At 41.7% G+C, this 18,409-nt stretch overlaps 1 pseudogene across 1 annotated transcript in view; it reads right to left on the bottom strand.

Annotated features, from left to right (window-relative positions):
- Positions 1–1,168: 1,168 nt before the first annotated feature.
- Positions 1,169–18,409, bottom strand: part of LOC146798404 (putative G protein-coupled receptor 132 pseudogene) — a 143,522-nt pseudogene continuing 126,281 nt past the window's right edge. Inside the window, exon 2 of the transcript XR_014969156.1 lies at positions 1,169–4,988. The product of XR_014969156.1 is annotated as a putative G protein-coupled receptor 132 pseudogene (transcript). The remainder of the gene's footprint in view (positions 4,989–18,409) is intronic.

The raw sequence follows: 18,409 nt of genomic DNA, 5'->3' as shown, positions 1-18,409 counted from the left end.
AGATTCGAAATGTTATTCCGGTAATGCACAGAACTGAAATGCTCCAACCCTTTTCCGTGTTAAGTTAGCATTCACAGCGCCATCTTTATTGGTGCCATCTTGTTTTGCAACAAAGATCGAGTTTCTGTCTCATAACGCTTGCCTCAGCAGAAAGGCCACCTCTGCGCCCCAGCTTGCATTTCTCAAGGTTGAAACTTCGCTGCACTAATGAATGTACTATCTATTGTTGCACACCTTTACTATTAGATAGGCTCATTCCCACATCTTAGAATGGGAGACACCGGCCGAGTGGCCTTGGGGGGGGGTGGGGGGGGGGGGGGTCAAGATAGCATGTACCAGCACTGTGCCATAGTTCATCTTTTAATGCCGTCTCTCTTCAAAACGGCCTGAGCTGGAAAAATCCAGTTTGGGCGGGACTCTAGGAGGTGCTGGAAATGTATATTTTATGCTACCATGCGAATGTCTGTCAGTCCCTCGGCAGTCACCTCAGGAGACTGGTCAGACTGGGCTCCACTGCAGCATAGGATTAGTAAATGTTTTGGTTTGTATTCTCCTCTGTCTGACCGACTCTTCATTTATTAGGAAGGCAGCGAGGTGGTCGTGAGTGACCCGAGTGACCCTTTTTGGGGTCACTTCCTTCAGGTAGTCCAGCTGAATCCAATAGGACAGGGATGAATACTCCTTCAGCAGCCAGACTCTACGGGTGAAAGTAAATCGGTGTGTGGGGTTTCCAGGATCTCAACATTTTGATGGGGTCGGAAGCTACCAAACTAAACAGAACTAAATGACCACTTGTAATCAGGGCCAAAGAGTCCATGATCGTGTACTCAAAACCGTGCCCATATAGTCGAACCTGGTTTAATCTTTGGATGCATGTAGAAAGAATTCTTATGCAATAACGTAAGATACCTGGGCCGCAGCAGAGTGCTGTTCAGTCTGGTAATGCACTTGCAGATAGGCACATGAGTTATGAAACCCTTTAAAGGATTAAAGCAAGGCCACCCCATGGTGCCAACCCTGTTTAATTTGTTTATCATTGGTGCCCCTATGTGTCTTCAATTTATATTTACTTTTCCACCTATGATGGTGTCTAAGATATACATACACTATAATATATTCAGATAATGCAGTCTTGTTGGATAAAAAACAGAATTGTCTCTAGAGGCAATACACTTTATTATGCAGTTTTATTAAAGTACATAATTTGGCATTAAAAAACGAAACAATATAAAGAGGGATTATTGCTTTTAGAGTAATAAAATCAGTCTCTGTCTGAAGCATTATTCCGTTGAATAGCAAGAGGTAGCAAACTGGCTACTTGGGTATGACTCGCTCAGAAAGAGGCATACGGGTTACATTTCCAGCAACAATATTTCAGAAAACTGTGTGCCTTACTGAGCGTGGAGTTTTAATTGTCTTTGATGTTTCCACTTTGAGAGCGTTGTAAGCACAGTAGCATGGTGAGTGACTCTGTCAATGTTCAGAGTGAAAGTTTTTTAAATGTTAAATTGAGGTTAAAAACAATTATTCAGAGTTGTTGCCAGGAACCCCTTCTTCAGCAATATAGTGGTCTTTGTTTGCTTTCTGATAGGGATAAAGCTGAATCACATTAAATTTCTTATTTCAATACAGGAGGCGAATGGGACCTAATGTGAATTTGTCACTTTGTCTACAATGGAGAAGGGAGCTAGTGTTCCAATACCAAGGGAGAAACTTTTGAAGCCCCTTAGACGATCATGACCAAAAACTACATTGCTCAACCCAGGGATAGCATTGTGCAATATGGGAAAAAAGATTTAATAAAATATTGCAAAAATAATGGGTTCTCTCAGTTACTCGTGACCAACAGGTGCATGAACTTTTTAACTTTGTACAATAGGCTTGAGGAGAAGGTTCAGATCTAATCCTATATGTTCCTTAATTGGATGCTTGGGTTGGGATATACATGCTAGCTATATGCATTGGGTCAAGTTCTGCTGTTTAGGCTTTAAGGAGGTTAGCAGATAGTGGATGAAAAAGCAAGCCTCTGTGATTGTGGCCTGTGCTTGAAAATATAATTTACCTCATATACTCTTTTATTGTCAAAAGTATAGAGATCTCAAGTCCGATTGCGCAAACCTCTCATTTTGACGCAAAAGGTACAATGCAGTGATAATGCTTAAGTTCCAGAATTAATATAGATATATGTAACATGGTTGTTTGGTCTTTATATAAATGTATTGGTTTTGACAGGGCAAGAACGTCTGTGCATAATCACAAGGATCATAAAACCCTCTCCTGCAATTTTACTCTGACAAATTTCAAGAATCAGTATTTACTGAATCTGGGCCTTGGTCTTTTGAAATTGACAGAGAGCCAAAGCAACTAGAAGATGCTCATGTAAAATTCTAAAATCTTTATTTCAGGATATCTCAAAAAGTACAGCGGTTTCTCCATATCTGCTCTAGAGCAAGCCTTTGTGAGTACAGTTTACAATGGCCAAGCTGAGTCTCAGATGGTCAGGACCGACCGACCAAATCAACACAAATTAGTTTCTAGTTCTCTCTCTCTTTCTCTTCGCATGCATCCTGTGAGCTGACAAATTTGTGAGGCAGTTTCAGGTGTAAAAAATATCTTCTGTAAAACACGGCTTTGTTCTCTTAATTGGAGCATCGCAAAAATCAGCTTGTGTCCAATACTCAATTGCCAGACGTATATTTCCTTTTAGATATCTCTACAGTCCATTGCATCTGGCTACAACATCAGTGGACCATAATGAACAGCTCTGAAACAGCCAGAAACATCATTTGTGTCCTGAGAGATGGTCTTGTTGCCCACAGCACCAATCTACCAAAACTATGTGTCCTAAGGGATGTCTGTCCAGTCCAAGGCACCCGCATGGTGCATCCTAAAAACAATAGCATGAATTTACAAAATGTGTGTACCTCAGAGATCACTCTGCTGCCTGAAGCATTACCCTGCAAGAGGCAAAAACTCTGTGCCTGAAGGACAGCTCTACTTGCCAAAGTTTACACCATGACCTCTGAGTAGCCTGAGGGTATTGCAGCTCCCTGAAGTGTTAGCACAAAGGATAAGATAACCAGGCACAGAGTTCTGCTGTTTGATGATTGGGGGGGGGTGGGGGTCACGAGACGACCCAGCTAATGGATTCTTGTGACATGTGAAGCAAAAAGTGGGCATTCATATTGTTCTGTAGCTGAGGACATGAACCTGTAGGGTTGGCCACCTGTAAATAGAAATCACTCTGCACTAGGCTTCCCAGGGATGGAACTTTGAATCACAAATAATACTGTTGTTGTCAAACATAAGACTAATACTTAAGTATTACTCTTAAGTGTAATACTTGCACTTTCCTGCACTCTGATGTGTGTTTGTGCCTGTACAAGGTTTGAGCCTGCACAATCAGTGGTTGACCAGCAGCCAGTCAGGCCAGGTCACGTTTGTTGTGTGTAGTCGGATTCTCCAACTCCTACAAAATGGTAATGTGTTCACTAGGGATCCTATTTAAATCCAGCAGTGAATAAATACATTCCACATGGACAGGCTGCAATAAAAGGGACCAGAGCGTTTTGTCTGCAGCTACAGGTGGGACATTTCCAATACTGAACGTCCATGTTGTGTTTTTTGAGGAGCAACACAAACTAGACACACAGCTCTCAATTTTAACAGTCATCCGGATACATCCTTTCAGGCCAAGACTCTATCTCATGGATCTTTGGTCAACATTACTAATCCTGCCATCCTGAACAGCAGCTCTCGGATGCACCCGAGGACCATGTTGTTGGGAGGTCACTTTATGTGATCTATGTTTCCAGTTACATTGATCTGTGGTAACCACACGTCTCAGATATCAAATCCCAGATATCCAATCTCTTTCAGATGTCCCGTCACTCCATCATATTAGCTATGTTGTCAGGGTGTGTATTTTCCCTTTAAGAGTCCTCTTAATACCAGGAGTCATTGTTGGCGCCTGGCCACTCTGGCACAGGTTGGCTTGGCACTGAAAAGCACGCTTCAGATCCTCCTTAACACGGTCACAGACCAAAATGTACAGGATGGGATCCAGGACACTGTTAAGGCTGGACATGGCAAGTGCTACAGAGAAATAGACGTGAACCTTCCGCTCAAAAACACAACTGGCATCAGGGTCGGCGTAGGAGGAGAACACTGCAGTTCGCAGGAGGAGAAGGAGGTGGTACGGGGCAAAGCACAGCAGAAATATGACAATCACCCCTATGGACATGTGCTTGACCTTTGCTTTCTTCTCCTGGCTCAAGGAGCTGCTCCGTTTTACCCCCTGAAAGATTTTCGTGTAGGAGGTTGCTAGGACTGCGAAGGGCAGTAGGAAGCCAGCAACAAAGCGGAAGTAGTTAAACTTGACCACACTACTCTGCAAGGGGTAAGTGTCATAACAGGAGACGCCATCAAATTCATCAGACCCAATTATGACACTCAGATGGATGGCAACAACTACGATAGTGACTACGAAGCATGTGGCCCCTGCTGTCCTCCGGCTGCGGAACGCCAGGGAGTGGATGGGATACACCACGGCAAAATATCGGTCCAGGGAAATGCACCAGAGGAGGCAGACACTGATGTACATGTTAGAGTAGAAAACAAAGGCCACCAGAGCGCAGGCTTCATTGCCAAGGGTCCAGATATATCCACCAAAAACGTAGAGGACCCAGAGGGGGAGGGTCAGGATGTAAAGTAGATCAGATGTGACCAGGGTTAAAAGGTAGATGCCAAGAACGTTCTTTTTCTGTCGGACCTGCTGGATTATGGGCCATAGTGTCAACAAGTTGGTCGTCAAGCCGAGCAGGAAGACCGAACTGTACACCGTCACCACGATTACCCTGCCAGCCCAGAAGTCAATGCCGCAGCGGGGGGAGTCTGTGGAGGGGCAGCAGGTACTGTTGTTCATGGCTGTTCTACTTGGTGATACAGCAAGGTCCCTCTGACTTCCATCTGATGAGACCCTGACATGGCTGCGAAAAGAAGAGAAAGAACGGGAAAGAAATAATTTTTAGGGAAATACCAAAGCTACCATCCTCAGCGCTGAGAACGGTCTTTCTAAGACATTGGATCAATGCAAAATGTACAGGTGACAAAAAGAGAACATCCTTACATTCATCATTTGTATTTATTGGATTATAGGAGTGAATCTAATGTACAAGTGTCCCAGTTCAATAGCAAGTTTATTTGGGTGTAAAATAAACCAGATGAGCTTCTTAAAAATAAAAACTTGGTTTAAATACATGCATTTTTAACATCTTTAAGAAACATCACAACCAATCTATGTATGCTTTGCTTTTTTGGATTATTAACACATGTTATCAGTTTCTTTTCATCATAGTTTGCCAAACATAGGAGATCTGGTTCCAGATGTTTACTTCGCAGGGTCTCTATGCCTTTAAAAAAAAGATATGATGTGTGCAAGTGTTTCTATACTTGAGGCACAAAATTACATGTTTTCTTGGTGACCGTTATCCAACGCCAGCTACTCCTTATCTGTTGCACTGGAAAAAGTTTGAACCTCAGCTGCACCTTTCTATCTACCAGGTGTTTAAGCTGATCACTCATTACACTGATAGAATCAATGAGGTAACCTTGTGTCCCTCAGAACCTGGGCATGCATAATACAAACTACAAACGGTTCAGTCGGGTAGAACATTAGCATTAAACTTATGCAGTATTAATCATGCAACAGATAAGTCTAATATATTTCTTTGTCGACTTCAGGATGGAACAAGCATAAAGGACAGAATTTTTGATGTAACAAATGTTTTTACTCTTTGAATGTTATAGGGCTGTCAAATTCAATACACATCTAATGACATTAGTGACATAAAAGTAAGGTGAAGGAAGTGCAACAAGGTGACTTACTTGAATAAGAGAAATTATACACGTGATGAGAACTTGTTCATGGGGTGGTGGGAGAAGGATGTGGCCTGAGCTGAGGAAAAGGATTGTTACATGAAAAATGTTGTGTTATGGACATGCTTCATTGAGGATTTGATTATTTTATGGGAAGGAGAGGAACTGGTGCAGAATAACTTCTTACAGAAATAGAATTCCAACACCTTTAACATCCAATTCACAACAACGTACCGCTGAACACACTGTAATATTTGGGATTTTGAGTTGTGTCATTGATGGCAAATTAACAATTACGATCCATAGAAGAGCAACAGCCACAAATTTAATTTTGCATGCAAATTGCGGTCATACTACTGTGTTAAAATAGAGTATACCCTTTGGTCAGATGTTGAGAGTGAGAAGAATTTGCTCAACAGAGGATTAATTTGGGCGAGAGGCGACCAAGATGATTAAGAGGTTTGTCCTATGTGGATATCCATCAAATGTTCTGAAGGATGCTAGGGAATGGGCCAGAAAAAGCAAAGGGACCTTTTACTTTTCCAACAAAGTAGAAAGTGCACCCAAAAAGATGAAAAGGCACAGAGACTTTTCTTTTTCTGGCTTAATCAAGCAGCACTGAAGGGATCCTAAAAAAAGAAATGGCATATACTAGAGAAATACAAACATATGAAAGAGGACATTGGTTCCAGTTCTCGTGTAATTTCTACATAAATAAGGCAGTTGGGTGACATCCTAATACAATGTTTTTTGATCCCGGAAGGAAAAAGATGGGCTATCAAAAAAAAGTTTTATTAAAGGAAACTCCAGTAAGGCCTGTTAGTACGGACTAAATCAAAACTCAAAATATTTGAGGGCCACAATATTGCGATTCAGGACAGAATAGCCTGTAATACAAAATCCCTGACTGTTTTTGAGGTCTTGAAATGTAATAAATCCAAACTCAGTAAACAAGTATTCGTCCAACATTGGTTTACTCTTAAATCACAAGGAATTATTTGTTAAGGCCAAAACTGGTTTCAAGACAACAGGTTGCTTCTTCAGGGCCATATATATAGTATGTACAGATGTTGTTAAAGATACGCAGTATAAACAGTTATTATACATATATAGTCAGTGAATGAAAAAGACAAAAAAGAATTTAAATCAGAAAAAAAGTGAAGGTAAGTGAAACAAGTAAAAGAAATAGCGGATAAAAGGAAAAACAAAAAAGTGGAAAACATATGTTAGAATAATTCACATGATATGATTCAAACAAACAACAACAGCGATACCCTGTTACAAAGAGAAAAACACAAAAATGTTATCACATTACTGAATACTGAAAGTAATACGGGTTAAATGTCAAACCTATTTAGAGAGCCTCTGTTGCCCTCCCTTCTCACTTTGCAGCAAAAAGTTTGTTACGGAGGCCGGTAGACACTACTGTAAAGACCTATCCGACTCAGGCTCTTTTCAAAATAAAACATTTCCATTCAGCTGAAGAATGTCGAATTATCAAAGTGAGTGGCGACAAAGGAAATATCAATGGATCGGGATCATGTAAAGTCTTAAACAGTCATTTCATTATCACCGACTATCTATATAAAATAACTGTTTATGCTGTGTATCTTTAACATCATCTGTACATACTATATATATTTTGGCCCTAATGAAGTGACCTATTGTTGTGAAACACGTGTTGGCCTTAACAAAGAATACCTTGTGATTTAAGAATAAACCCAGATTGGACTAATACTCATTTACTGAGTTTGTAGTGATTACATTTTTTAAGACCTCCAAAACTGTCAGGATTTTTGTATTGGACACAAGACTGAAGGGTTCAGTCCTGCAATTCTTTTGGGGTCATGTGTCAAACCCATATAGAGAGCCTCAGTTGGCCTCCCTTCTGACTTTGTAGCTAACTTATAATACAGATCATTTTGTGCATGTGCTCGAATGTGTCTGTAACAAACTATGTGGGGAGCACAATTAAAAACTGAAAACAAGGACCCTCCAACTTATGCATGCCATTTAGAATGGGGACAGGGGTTACCCCATGGCCTGTCATTCTGAATACCACGGACGATCCTGAGCAGGGTTTAGGTGCTATGGGATCAAACAATTCAAAATCCATCCACGTGGAGGTAACAGAGAGAAGGAACTAAGGAGAGAGCAGTCCAGACTGATGACGACATTGGGCATGGAAGCTCCTTGGGGACATAACATGGATGCAGAGCTTCATGTACATCTGGAGTTTAAACATGAACGATTAATGATGAATGCCAATATATGCTTTGATATGTACCATGGAATTCCACCCACCATGTCCCTCTAAAATTGCTTGATATCTTGATTACTTGTTGGTTTTATATGATTCTGGCTTGTTTGCACCATAATTGAGTATATTGCACTTTACTTTGAATGATGAAATTTCACCTTAGTGAGTGCCCATTTAGGTCCTTCACTAAATGTTTAACATTTGTAATTGTTGCGGTCATAGCGATTCTAGCTCATATACACTATGAATGAGCGCACTGCACTTTGCTTTGAATGATGGATGCTCATCCTTAGTGACCATCTGCCCCTCCTCTACTCTACTCTACATTGCACTTTCCTTGAAAGTTTTTCATGGGAACTAATTGTTCCCCAATGGGGTCGCACATCATTATCTTGCATTTCATACTGAAGAGAATAGGCTATCTGCACAAGTGAATCAGTTCCTTAGAGGAACATGTATTAACTGGAACCAAAACCTATTGACTCATATTTTGCACCACTTCACAATGGGTGGGCGTATACGACACAATGAAAACTCTCTTTGAACACATATCACTTTTGGCTAGCATTAAATCTAAGCATGTTGCACTTTTCCCCAAAACATATATGTGAAAATGATCTTGTCCTAAATACGTATAAACATTTTAGCACGTTACACTTTCCCGTGGGTAAGACATGTGATAATTATCTGGTTTTGAAAGAGCTTAAAACTTCTTTGGAGCACATGTCACTTTCGGCTTGCACAACATTTGAGCATGTTGCACTTTCTACCACAAAATGTGTGAAAAATGGTTCAATCTTAAATAGGTATAAATAGCCAAACACGTTGCACTTTCCCTAACATTGCATCTTATCCCTACACAGTGTTTGGTTAGATATATTAATTATATCCACCTTCGCTATTGGTGTATTCTTGGTATAATAATATATAAATATAGACACTTGTATGATCTGTCTGTCTTTGAATCACATTTTTAAATTTTGCAATTAGGAGAATTTGCACGAATTTTATCTAGATGCTCACTCTCTTGAGCACACACCACTTTATTGATATGGTATTAGTACTGTAATCTAATTAAATGTGGTACTTTTGTCATAGGAGAAGTTATGCCAGTGGGTAATTTGGACATGTGCAACATAGACCCTCATCTCAGAAAAATATATATTTCCATTCATTAATTCATATAATGTCTGCTTTAATACCTTAACTTCTCCCTATAAGGCAGCTAATGGAATATTTCATTTATCTCGGGAGGGGGGGGGGCAAGAGGGTGTCGGCGTGAATCCACGCCACAAAGCCGCACACACCGTGCATCTCGACCATCGGCTATGCGGACTGACCCACGATGCTGAATCCACGAGGGATTAGGACGCGAGGGCAGCAGCTCCGCTTTCAAGCCCGGGGAAGCATGAAAATCATCCTTGTTTGTGGGAAATATGCAGTGCTAGGAAGAGCGCTACATTTCTCTGTCTGCGACCAGCCACTGTGCTACTTTGTTTCCTCAGTGCTCACGCTCTCTCCGCGATCTCCACGATCAACGCTGAAACCGAGACGGGAGCAGGACGCGAGAGCAGCGGTTTCGCTTCCAAACCCGGGGAAGCTCGAAAACCATCCCTGTTGGTGGGAAATATACCGCGCTAGGAAGAGCGCTACATTTTTTCTTCTGCCTCCTGATTCTGTGTTACTTTGTCTCTTTGGTGGTCTTTGGTGCTCGCGCTCACTCCAGGCTCCTTGCTAGCAATGCTGAAGCAAAGAGGGAGCAGGATATGCGGGCAGCAGCTTCGCTTTCAAGCCCGGGGAAGCATGAAAATCATCTTTGCTTGTGGTAAATATGTTGCGCTAGGAAGAGCGCTACATTTCCTCTTCGGTTACCTGATATTGTGCCACTTTGCTTCTTCGGTGCTCCCGCTGACTCTGTAAGTTTTGCTATCAACACGAAGACGGCAACGGTGCTTGAAGATGTCGACCAGGGGCTCTAAAGCGGGGAAAACCAACAAGCTAAAGGCTGCCCAGCCTACGTCAAGTAGCACCGCTCCTGGGGGGAAGCAGTTGCACCGGACAATTCACTCAGAGGTGAACGTGAAGCTAATTGCCTTAAATAGTCCATGGGGAAAATCAGGGGCAGCAGGGGCACTGGGGGAGCTAAGGAGGGCTCTCAACTAACGATTGTAGAAATGCTCACTGCACCCAAGGCACTGCCTTCTAATCTTGATACTGCTTTGGACGGTGCTCCAAGCCTTACACCCCCTGAAGCGCCCGAACTAGATCATTCGCCCGGTGAGGCCCGGGAGAGTCTGAACCTTGAACCAAAGCCGGTCGGGTCCCAAGAAAGCGGCACGCTTGTACAAAAGGAGGCAATACAACCTCTTAGCGAGCAGCCGGTAGATCAAAGTGATACAGAGGGATTAGTGGCTTCGGTAAACTCACCCACTAACTTGCTCACTATTACTCCTCTATCTGAAGATCCCGCCAGATCCACACTAGACTCAGGCTTAATGTTCATCCCGGAATCTGCTTTTTTGACCTCCCTACACTTAAGTTCCACCAGGCCACTGGCTGAAAGCGAGACTGGGTCAAAATACCTAGCAACAGTTACCACAGACTTCATCCTTCGAGCAGAGACCAATCTTGACCTCAGAGCCCCCCTGGAACCCAGAGATCAGTGGTGAACACTTCTATTTGGTCTCAGCCAGCTCTGTCAACCTCTGATGGAGATCAAACTAGTTCTAGCGAAGACATCAGCATCGATCTCTCTAAAGACACGGGGACGGTACAATGCCAGAAGAAAAACAGAAATGCTCCTAAGAGACGCAGCCAACTTAAATGGGACTATTCAGACTCACAAATGTCCTATCCTCCATGTGAAGAAGCCGAACAGTTGTCTATCCGGGAAAATGCCAAATTAGCAACAGAACCCATGGCAGAACCCTCCTTATCCTCAATCTTGGCTTCTATTAAAGAATTTCAAGAAGAGATTTGCTCTGATGATCGGGCCGCTAAGGTGGCAGCCCAAAAGTTATAAGGGGGCTTGTGAAAGCTAAACAAGATATGCACGGACATCAGCGACCGGGTCAGCATGGTTGAAGGCCGCACAGAGAGCCTAGAAACGGAGGTAACCACTTTAACAAAAAACAGGGGTCTGCTCATGAGGCCTGACTGGCAGATGTCAGGATGAAAATGGAGGAGCAAGGAAAAGAAAAAAAAAAAAAAAAAAAAACGACAGCGCAGGAACAATCTCCATCTGCTAGGCATTCCGGAAGGAGTAGAGGGAGACGACCCAAGGCGATACATTGTAAAACTGCTACGCCAAACCTTCTCGGCTCGAGCGAATTGGAACTGGGACTATGAAGTCCAGCGAGCGCATCGCTTCCCCTTTAATCTAAAACACAGTTGAAGTGGCAGCAGCTTTTCCGGTGAAAAGCCCAGGGTTTTTTAGTGTTCTTTCGAAACTTCCTCCTCAGACAGTTTGTGTATGATCAGGCCCATCCGAACTCATTGAAGGGGGCTAATGGTGTGATGTTCTTTGCCAAACCTGACTTTTGCCACACAACGGTAGAGCGCAGATGGCATCTGCGCCAATTAATCACCCCATTTTAACAGCTAGGTGCCCAAGTGTTTTTAATGAATCCTGCCAGACTGAAAGTTATACTGAATGGGTGCACACGGATCTTCGTGTCCGAGGTCAAGGCAGGGGAATATCTGGGGGAGGTTAAGGCAAACAAGGCTAGCAAGTAAACGCTAGAGGGAAATCTACCAGTATAAGTGCAATTTGATAAGCTAGGGAAGAAGTTCCAGTCTAATGGAATATCGGTCCTTTACTATACTTGATCGATGGGGAAATTACCCATAAGATATATACTGTGGTTTACCTTGATTTTGAGTGGTCCCTCCCCCTGGGTTTAAACGTACGTAGAACAATAGTCCAAGGCCGATAATCTCACCTGTTAAACTTAAGGTGCCACCTAGCGGTGAGGTATCCTAACTGACAACCATCATTTAGGGCTTCCCGGTTTGCTCTATTTATGGAGGAGGGTGGGAAGGGGTGGGGGGGTCACGATCTGGTGGGCTCCATGATATTGGATAGTTTGATACGGTTTGGTGAAACTAAAATACAGAAAAAGAAGGGTAAAAAAACAAAGTAAAGGAAAAGAAAAAAAATGCACAAACAAGTAAATCTCAGGATGTTGCGGGATACACAAAATGTATGTTGATAAAGATATACACTCAGGAGAAAAGCAAAAACGTTAAACGATATGAATAATCAATGCTCCTTAAGAATTGTGTCTGCTAACATTTGTGGTTTAAATGATGCCCTGAAAAGACAGAAGGTAGCTCGGGGTCTACGCTTACTAGGAGCTGAAGTAATTACCATTCAGGAAACACATGTGGAGGGATCCCAGAAGCACCTACTGAACTCACTGGGGTATAGGGTTATTGGAGGAACCTCTCAGGAGGCAAAGGCAAGAGGGGTAGGAGTTCTGGTTCAAAATAGACACCGAATGACCTCTAGCAGGATGAAATCCAATCCTCTTGGTAGGTGGGTCATTGCATAACGCCATCTCCCCCCTAACTTGGTTTTTACACTCTGTTCTATATATGGGAGCAACACCGATGGCCCCGGGGTCATTAATTGGATCTCGGCAGAACTTGCCCACTGGCCTCTACCAGTGGTAATTTCTGGGGATCTAAACATCAATCTACCTAGTAACTGGAAAGCAACTGATCACTGGCCCTATACAGGTAGGAAGCCTAAAGTCTATCAGGCCCCACTTAACTTAATACAAACTCACGGGCTCAATGATGTCTGGGCCACTTTAAAATCAACTCATCCGGGCTATACTTACTTCTCAGCTCCGCACCTCTCCCTTGCTAGACTAGATTACTTTCTTGTCTCTTCGTCACTACTTCAAAGTTGTTCTATTGAGATCGCCCCACGTTTTATGTCAGATCACAATCCTCTCATCTTAAACATCAGCGGGCTGGGAGTCAGGGGGAAAACCTCGAGCAGGAGTTTTGAAAAAGCCTTATTGTATGATGAGGGTTACCAACTACATATGTAGGGGTGGATCAAAGAGTTTTTACAAATTAATATAGGATCCGCAGCAGTGAGAACCGTATGGAACGCAATGAAGGCGGGTATCCGAGGGGAGACCCTGCGGTACTCTATAAGGAAGAACAAAAGAGTCAAAGAACAGCTAGTGAGGGCACAAGACAAGATGAAAAAGGCAGAGGAAAAATTTATCTTGGCAGTCAATTCAGGTGTCGAAATCGAAAATGCTCAACTAGAAGTGATAGCAAGTAAGACAGAAATAGAGTTCATATTTGCTGAGAAAACCGCCATGAAATGGGCTTCTGCTAGAGAAAAAAAAATACATGAATGTGGTGATAACATCGGCCATCAACTTGCCCTCAGAATTCGACAACAGGCGTCTGCTAGTGAAATTGTCAATCCAACTCCGTTCTGGCAAGATCACAAAGGATGCAATTAATATCCGCAAGGCATTCTGCGATTTTTACCAGAATCTCTACTCTGAAAACAATGCAGGGCCCTTAAAACAGAGAGGATGAAAGTTTAGAATACCTGGACCAAATCCCCTTAGTGGCGCTTAGTGCTGAAGACCATGACTAACTTGAGGAATCTTCCGGATGGGATGAGATAGCTAAAGCCCTGACATGCCTTCCGGATGGAAAAGCAGTCGGTGCCGATCATATACCTGTTGAGTTTTATAAAAAATGTTGCCCCTCAGATAGATATCCTTTTTACCCTATTGGTAGCCTCTATCTTTAACGGTGCACCCCCACTAGACTGTTGGTCCAAAGCCAAGAGAGTAATAATCCCCAAAAAAGATAATCTCCTCTTGAAATGGGATCGTACCGACCAATAACTTTAATTAACTGATTCTAATATATATGCAAAAATATTCGCAACAAGACTCGCTCGAAGAATAGAGTCCCTGGTATCACACTGGCAACACAGGTTCATCCCTAAAAAAAGCACGACGGAACATATCCGCAGGGCCATCACCCTGCTGGACACAGCTCAAGTAGCAGGAGACCCGATCATTAATTTTACTAGATGTTGAGAAAGCGTTTGATCGGGTCTCCTGGTCATTTCTCTGGGTTGTCATGAGAAAAATGCGCTTTGGGTCCAAGGCAATACAAGCCATACAAGCTCTTTATAGCAATCCCACAGCTAACATTCCAATAATGGGAGCCTGACGGAGCAGATTAAAATCTCACGGGGCACCCGCCAAGGCTGTCCGTGTTCACCTCTGCTCTTCGCTCTTTACATAGATCCTCTCATGAAGGCAATAGAAAATAATCATTCTAGTCGAGCAGTGAGCAGATTCGGGCTAGACATCAAAATCATGGCTTATGCCGACGACCTGGCGGTAGTGACCCCTGACCCTTTGAACGCCATCAATGCTCTAGAACAAGAGGCCAAAAAAATTGGGAAAATCTCAGGCTATGCCCTCAATCAAGGCAAAACCCAGATTATTATTAACAACCAAATTGACTGGTTAGATGGCCGGGTGGTTCAGTCCGCGAAATATCTGGGGGTCACCTTAACTGCCAACACCAACCTGATAGTGGAGGGAAACCTGACCCCGCTGGCTACAGAGACTAAACGGGCACTTAAAGAGTTAAATAACCTACATCTTACCATAGTGGGGAGATACAATGTTATTAAAATGGCTTACTTTCCTAAACTCTTATATTTTTTTAGGGCTATCCCTTTGGAGATGGGCAAAGCAATGTTACTGAGATTCGACCAAATTTTCTCCCAATTTATCTGGGCATATTCTCGACCAAGGCGAGCTTTCAAATTGCTTTCCCTCCCTCAGGAGAGGGGCGGCTGGGCACTACCCAATTTAAGATTTTACTATTGGGCCTCGGTCATGCAATATAGCGCGGAGCTGCTTCAAGAATATTCACATATCCCAAATATAGGCTTCCCGTCACCCCATCAATTGCTTTTGGGGGAAGAGACCCGCGGATGTCTCTGGAGGCAGCTCTCCTTCGGCTACTCCAAACGGGTAAGATTTAAGACTTTAATGAACGCCTACAAAGCTTTCTCCAACATTCGTAAAACCTTTGGGCTGGGTAGCCTGCATTATTAGTCCCCTCTTAATAACAATCCTAATTTACCAGCAATTTTCGGGGCTTCTTACCCACATGAATGGCATCGAGCAGGAATACTAAAAATGGGAGACCTGATATCTATCGTTGGTATTAAATCATTCTGTGCACTTAAAACTGAATTTCATCGGGGGGGGGGAAAGTCTTTTAAATATATGGCTATAAGAGACTTCCTGACCCGCAAGACCGGGGGGACTGCTGGTTTTTCTAAGGTAGATCTTGTTGACAAACTAAAAAACTCCACCCTACCCAGATTTGGATACATATATGCTATATTAGTCAGTTTAATGCCTGAGGATATGCTGGTCACTGCTAATAAATGGCAAGCGGAATTGAATATTTATTTTAACATATTTAACCAGACCGTGCAATCCGCCAGGAGTGATTTACTATCTGCTAAATTACAGGCACAATTTTATAAAACTTCTTTTTTTTCATATATCACACCTAGCAGAGTTGCTAAATGGGGAATGGGGGCAAGAACGCTCTGCCCAGATGCTCAGAGTTCAGTGCAGACTCAATACATATGTTTGCTACTTGTCCCCAACTTACACCTCTACTGGGTCAGATACAAGTCTTTTTTATTAAAGTTTTTTCTCTGGAGTTTCAGCTAACTCCCACGATTGTTTTATTAGGCACGCAAGACAAGATCCATAGAAAGAATGGAGGTGCACTTATTTTTGTGGCTATGACCATATTACGTCTGTGCATAGCTTTATCTTGGAAGGATCCAAATCCTCCATTATTGTCTCACAGGCTAGCTCAATTGATTTCTACTTGCCATATGGAAAAGCCTATTTTTTCCAGAAGGAGTAGCCGGGGAAAAAAGGGCTTGCTATCTGGCAACCCTTATCCACTTGGCTTAGATAGATGGACACAATGGGGTTTTTGAAATTCAAGTAATAATTCATGCTTTCAACTCTAGGTAGGATTTATTAACCCCTTGAATCTAGAAATATAGGTGATACCCAAACCCAGGAAAGTCTTGGTTGGGGGAATCTCAGCGTACTTACAACTGAGACATTCTCTTACCTACACTGTTTGTGCCATACAGGATTTAAATGTATAAATTATAATAATGAACAGTCATTTCTACGAGAGCAAGTACTGGCATAATGCTAATTTTATCCTTTTTTTCCTTCTCTTTATCCACTGTTTTAATCGATTCTCGAAACATTAGACATTGTATATCTGTATTAGGTCACTCGTCACCACGTGCCTAGTCTGATGTTTTTAGCCTCGGGGGGTGAAGGGAGGGGGGGGGGAGGTACTTGTTCAAAATGGCTCTTTATTTTTGTATTTGACTTTTGTACAAAAAAAAAAGGAATAATTCATTTATTAAATGTTGCTAGGATGTGCAATGGTTTAATGAAGTTTGAGGACAACTCTTTTTGTTTTGGCATTAATGTCCAAAGTCTGGTATTTTCCATTTTCCCATTGAGGCAGCCTTGATAACTATGCATTGTTATAAGACTATGGGTGACACAATGGCTTAATGGGAAGCAACAACATCTCTCTTTTATGATTGGATATGATCATTCCAATGAATTAAATGTTCACAATGGTCTGGGCCTCTCAACACATTTGAAAATGTTGATATGTATCACCATCGAACAATATATTATTCACAATATGTGATAGGAAGGAAGGAGAGAAAAAACTATGGACACAGTTAAAAGGACAATCAAACTTTGCATATCAGTAACAATCTATGTTAATTATGAATTTTGACTGTCGAAGTTTATTGTAATTGAAGGAGGAGAAACTTTGCTGTGGAATGTCATGGATTATGTTGCACTAATTGTATATAGTTGGATTTGCCACACAATATTATATTATAGTATGTAAAATGACGAGAATGCAACAAAATGGGGGTTGTAGAAGGACCACAATGCTGGGAATTTAACGCTTAGGTGTTTTGTTGGCCAATGAAAAAGAGGAAGTACTGCGTGAATAAGTAATTGCCGCCATGATCGGAATACAGGCCCAGTGTATGGCGTTCAGCAGAAACACATTGACCGCGTTATACATTTTTCTTTTTTTGCACCCCTGTCTGATGATTGTTGTCGTGCAATAAATCATACATTTATTGTGCACCACTGAATGCTGTGGATTTCTCTGTATTTTTTGTCCGCTGTACCGAGGAAGCGACTATGTGGATAGAGATAGAGATGGCGATATATACACAAAAACCCCAAAGGTTACAAGTCAATTACAGTTAGGGGTTATTATAATTTTCCTCTATTACAACCCACATTTAAACCGCACAAACTTGAGAACTACAATAGTTATTCCTTTATATTTTTTATTTCCAACATTAATTCTTGGTATCATACAACACCCCACAGCTTCCCCTTGATTCTCAATGTAATTCATACAGGGAAGCAGCTATAACTTGTCCATTCCATATCCATTCTTTATTTCATCCAATTACCTCTTTCACCCCAAAAGACTCAAAAACATTTGGCGTTCATACCTGCTATATCATACAGTATTTAAATCATATTTTACAATACTTCATGAAAATGTGTCGAGTTACAGTTGATTCCCTGCATCAGCGATATTGAGAATCAATGGGACACTGTGGGGTGCTGAATAACACTGAGAAATAATATTGGAATAAAAAAAAGTTGTTAAAAAATATAAAGGAATAATTATAACGATTATATTTCTAATGTTTGTGAGGTTTAAATGTGGGTTGTAATAGAGGATTATAATAATCGCTAACTATACCCGACACGTAACCTTTGTGAATATATACTGAAGAAAACAAAAAAAAAACAAAAAAAAAACAAAAAAAAAAAAAAGAAGGTTACTGGGTCATTAGAGTTAGGAAATAGAATTTTAAAAAAATCTTTGAAATTCACTGAAAAAAACCACAAACGTTACAGGGATGTTATATTTAGGATCAGATTTCACACATACAAAACCATAGCAATTCAGAAGTTATAGTTACCTGAGCTAACTAGAACTTATGCTTATGACTTCACATATTACATCACTGATGACATCTCAAATAACATTGCTGATGATATCACTGATGACATCATGCAGTGATTGTGAGTGTTTTCTAAATGTTTATGAGTGTTAAACATATATACTAAGCTACTACAAAAGTAAAATTAGTACACT

Source organism: Triturus cristatus, chromosome 9 (genome assembly GCF_964204655.1).
Source record: "Triturus cristatus chromosome 9, aTriCri1.1, whole genome shotgun sequence".
Lineage (NCBI taxonomy): Eukaryota > Metazoa > Chordata > Amphibia > Caudata > Salamandridae > Triturus > Triturus cristatus.
Note: the sequence above shows the minus strand (reverse complement) of the source record. Positions and strands in the feature narration are given on the sequence as shown.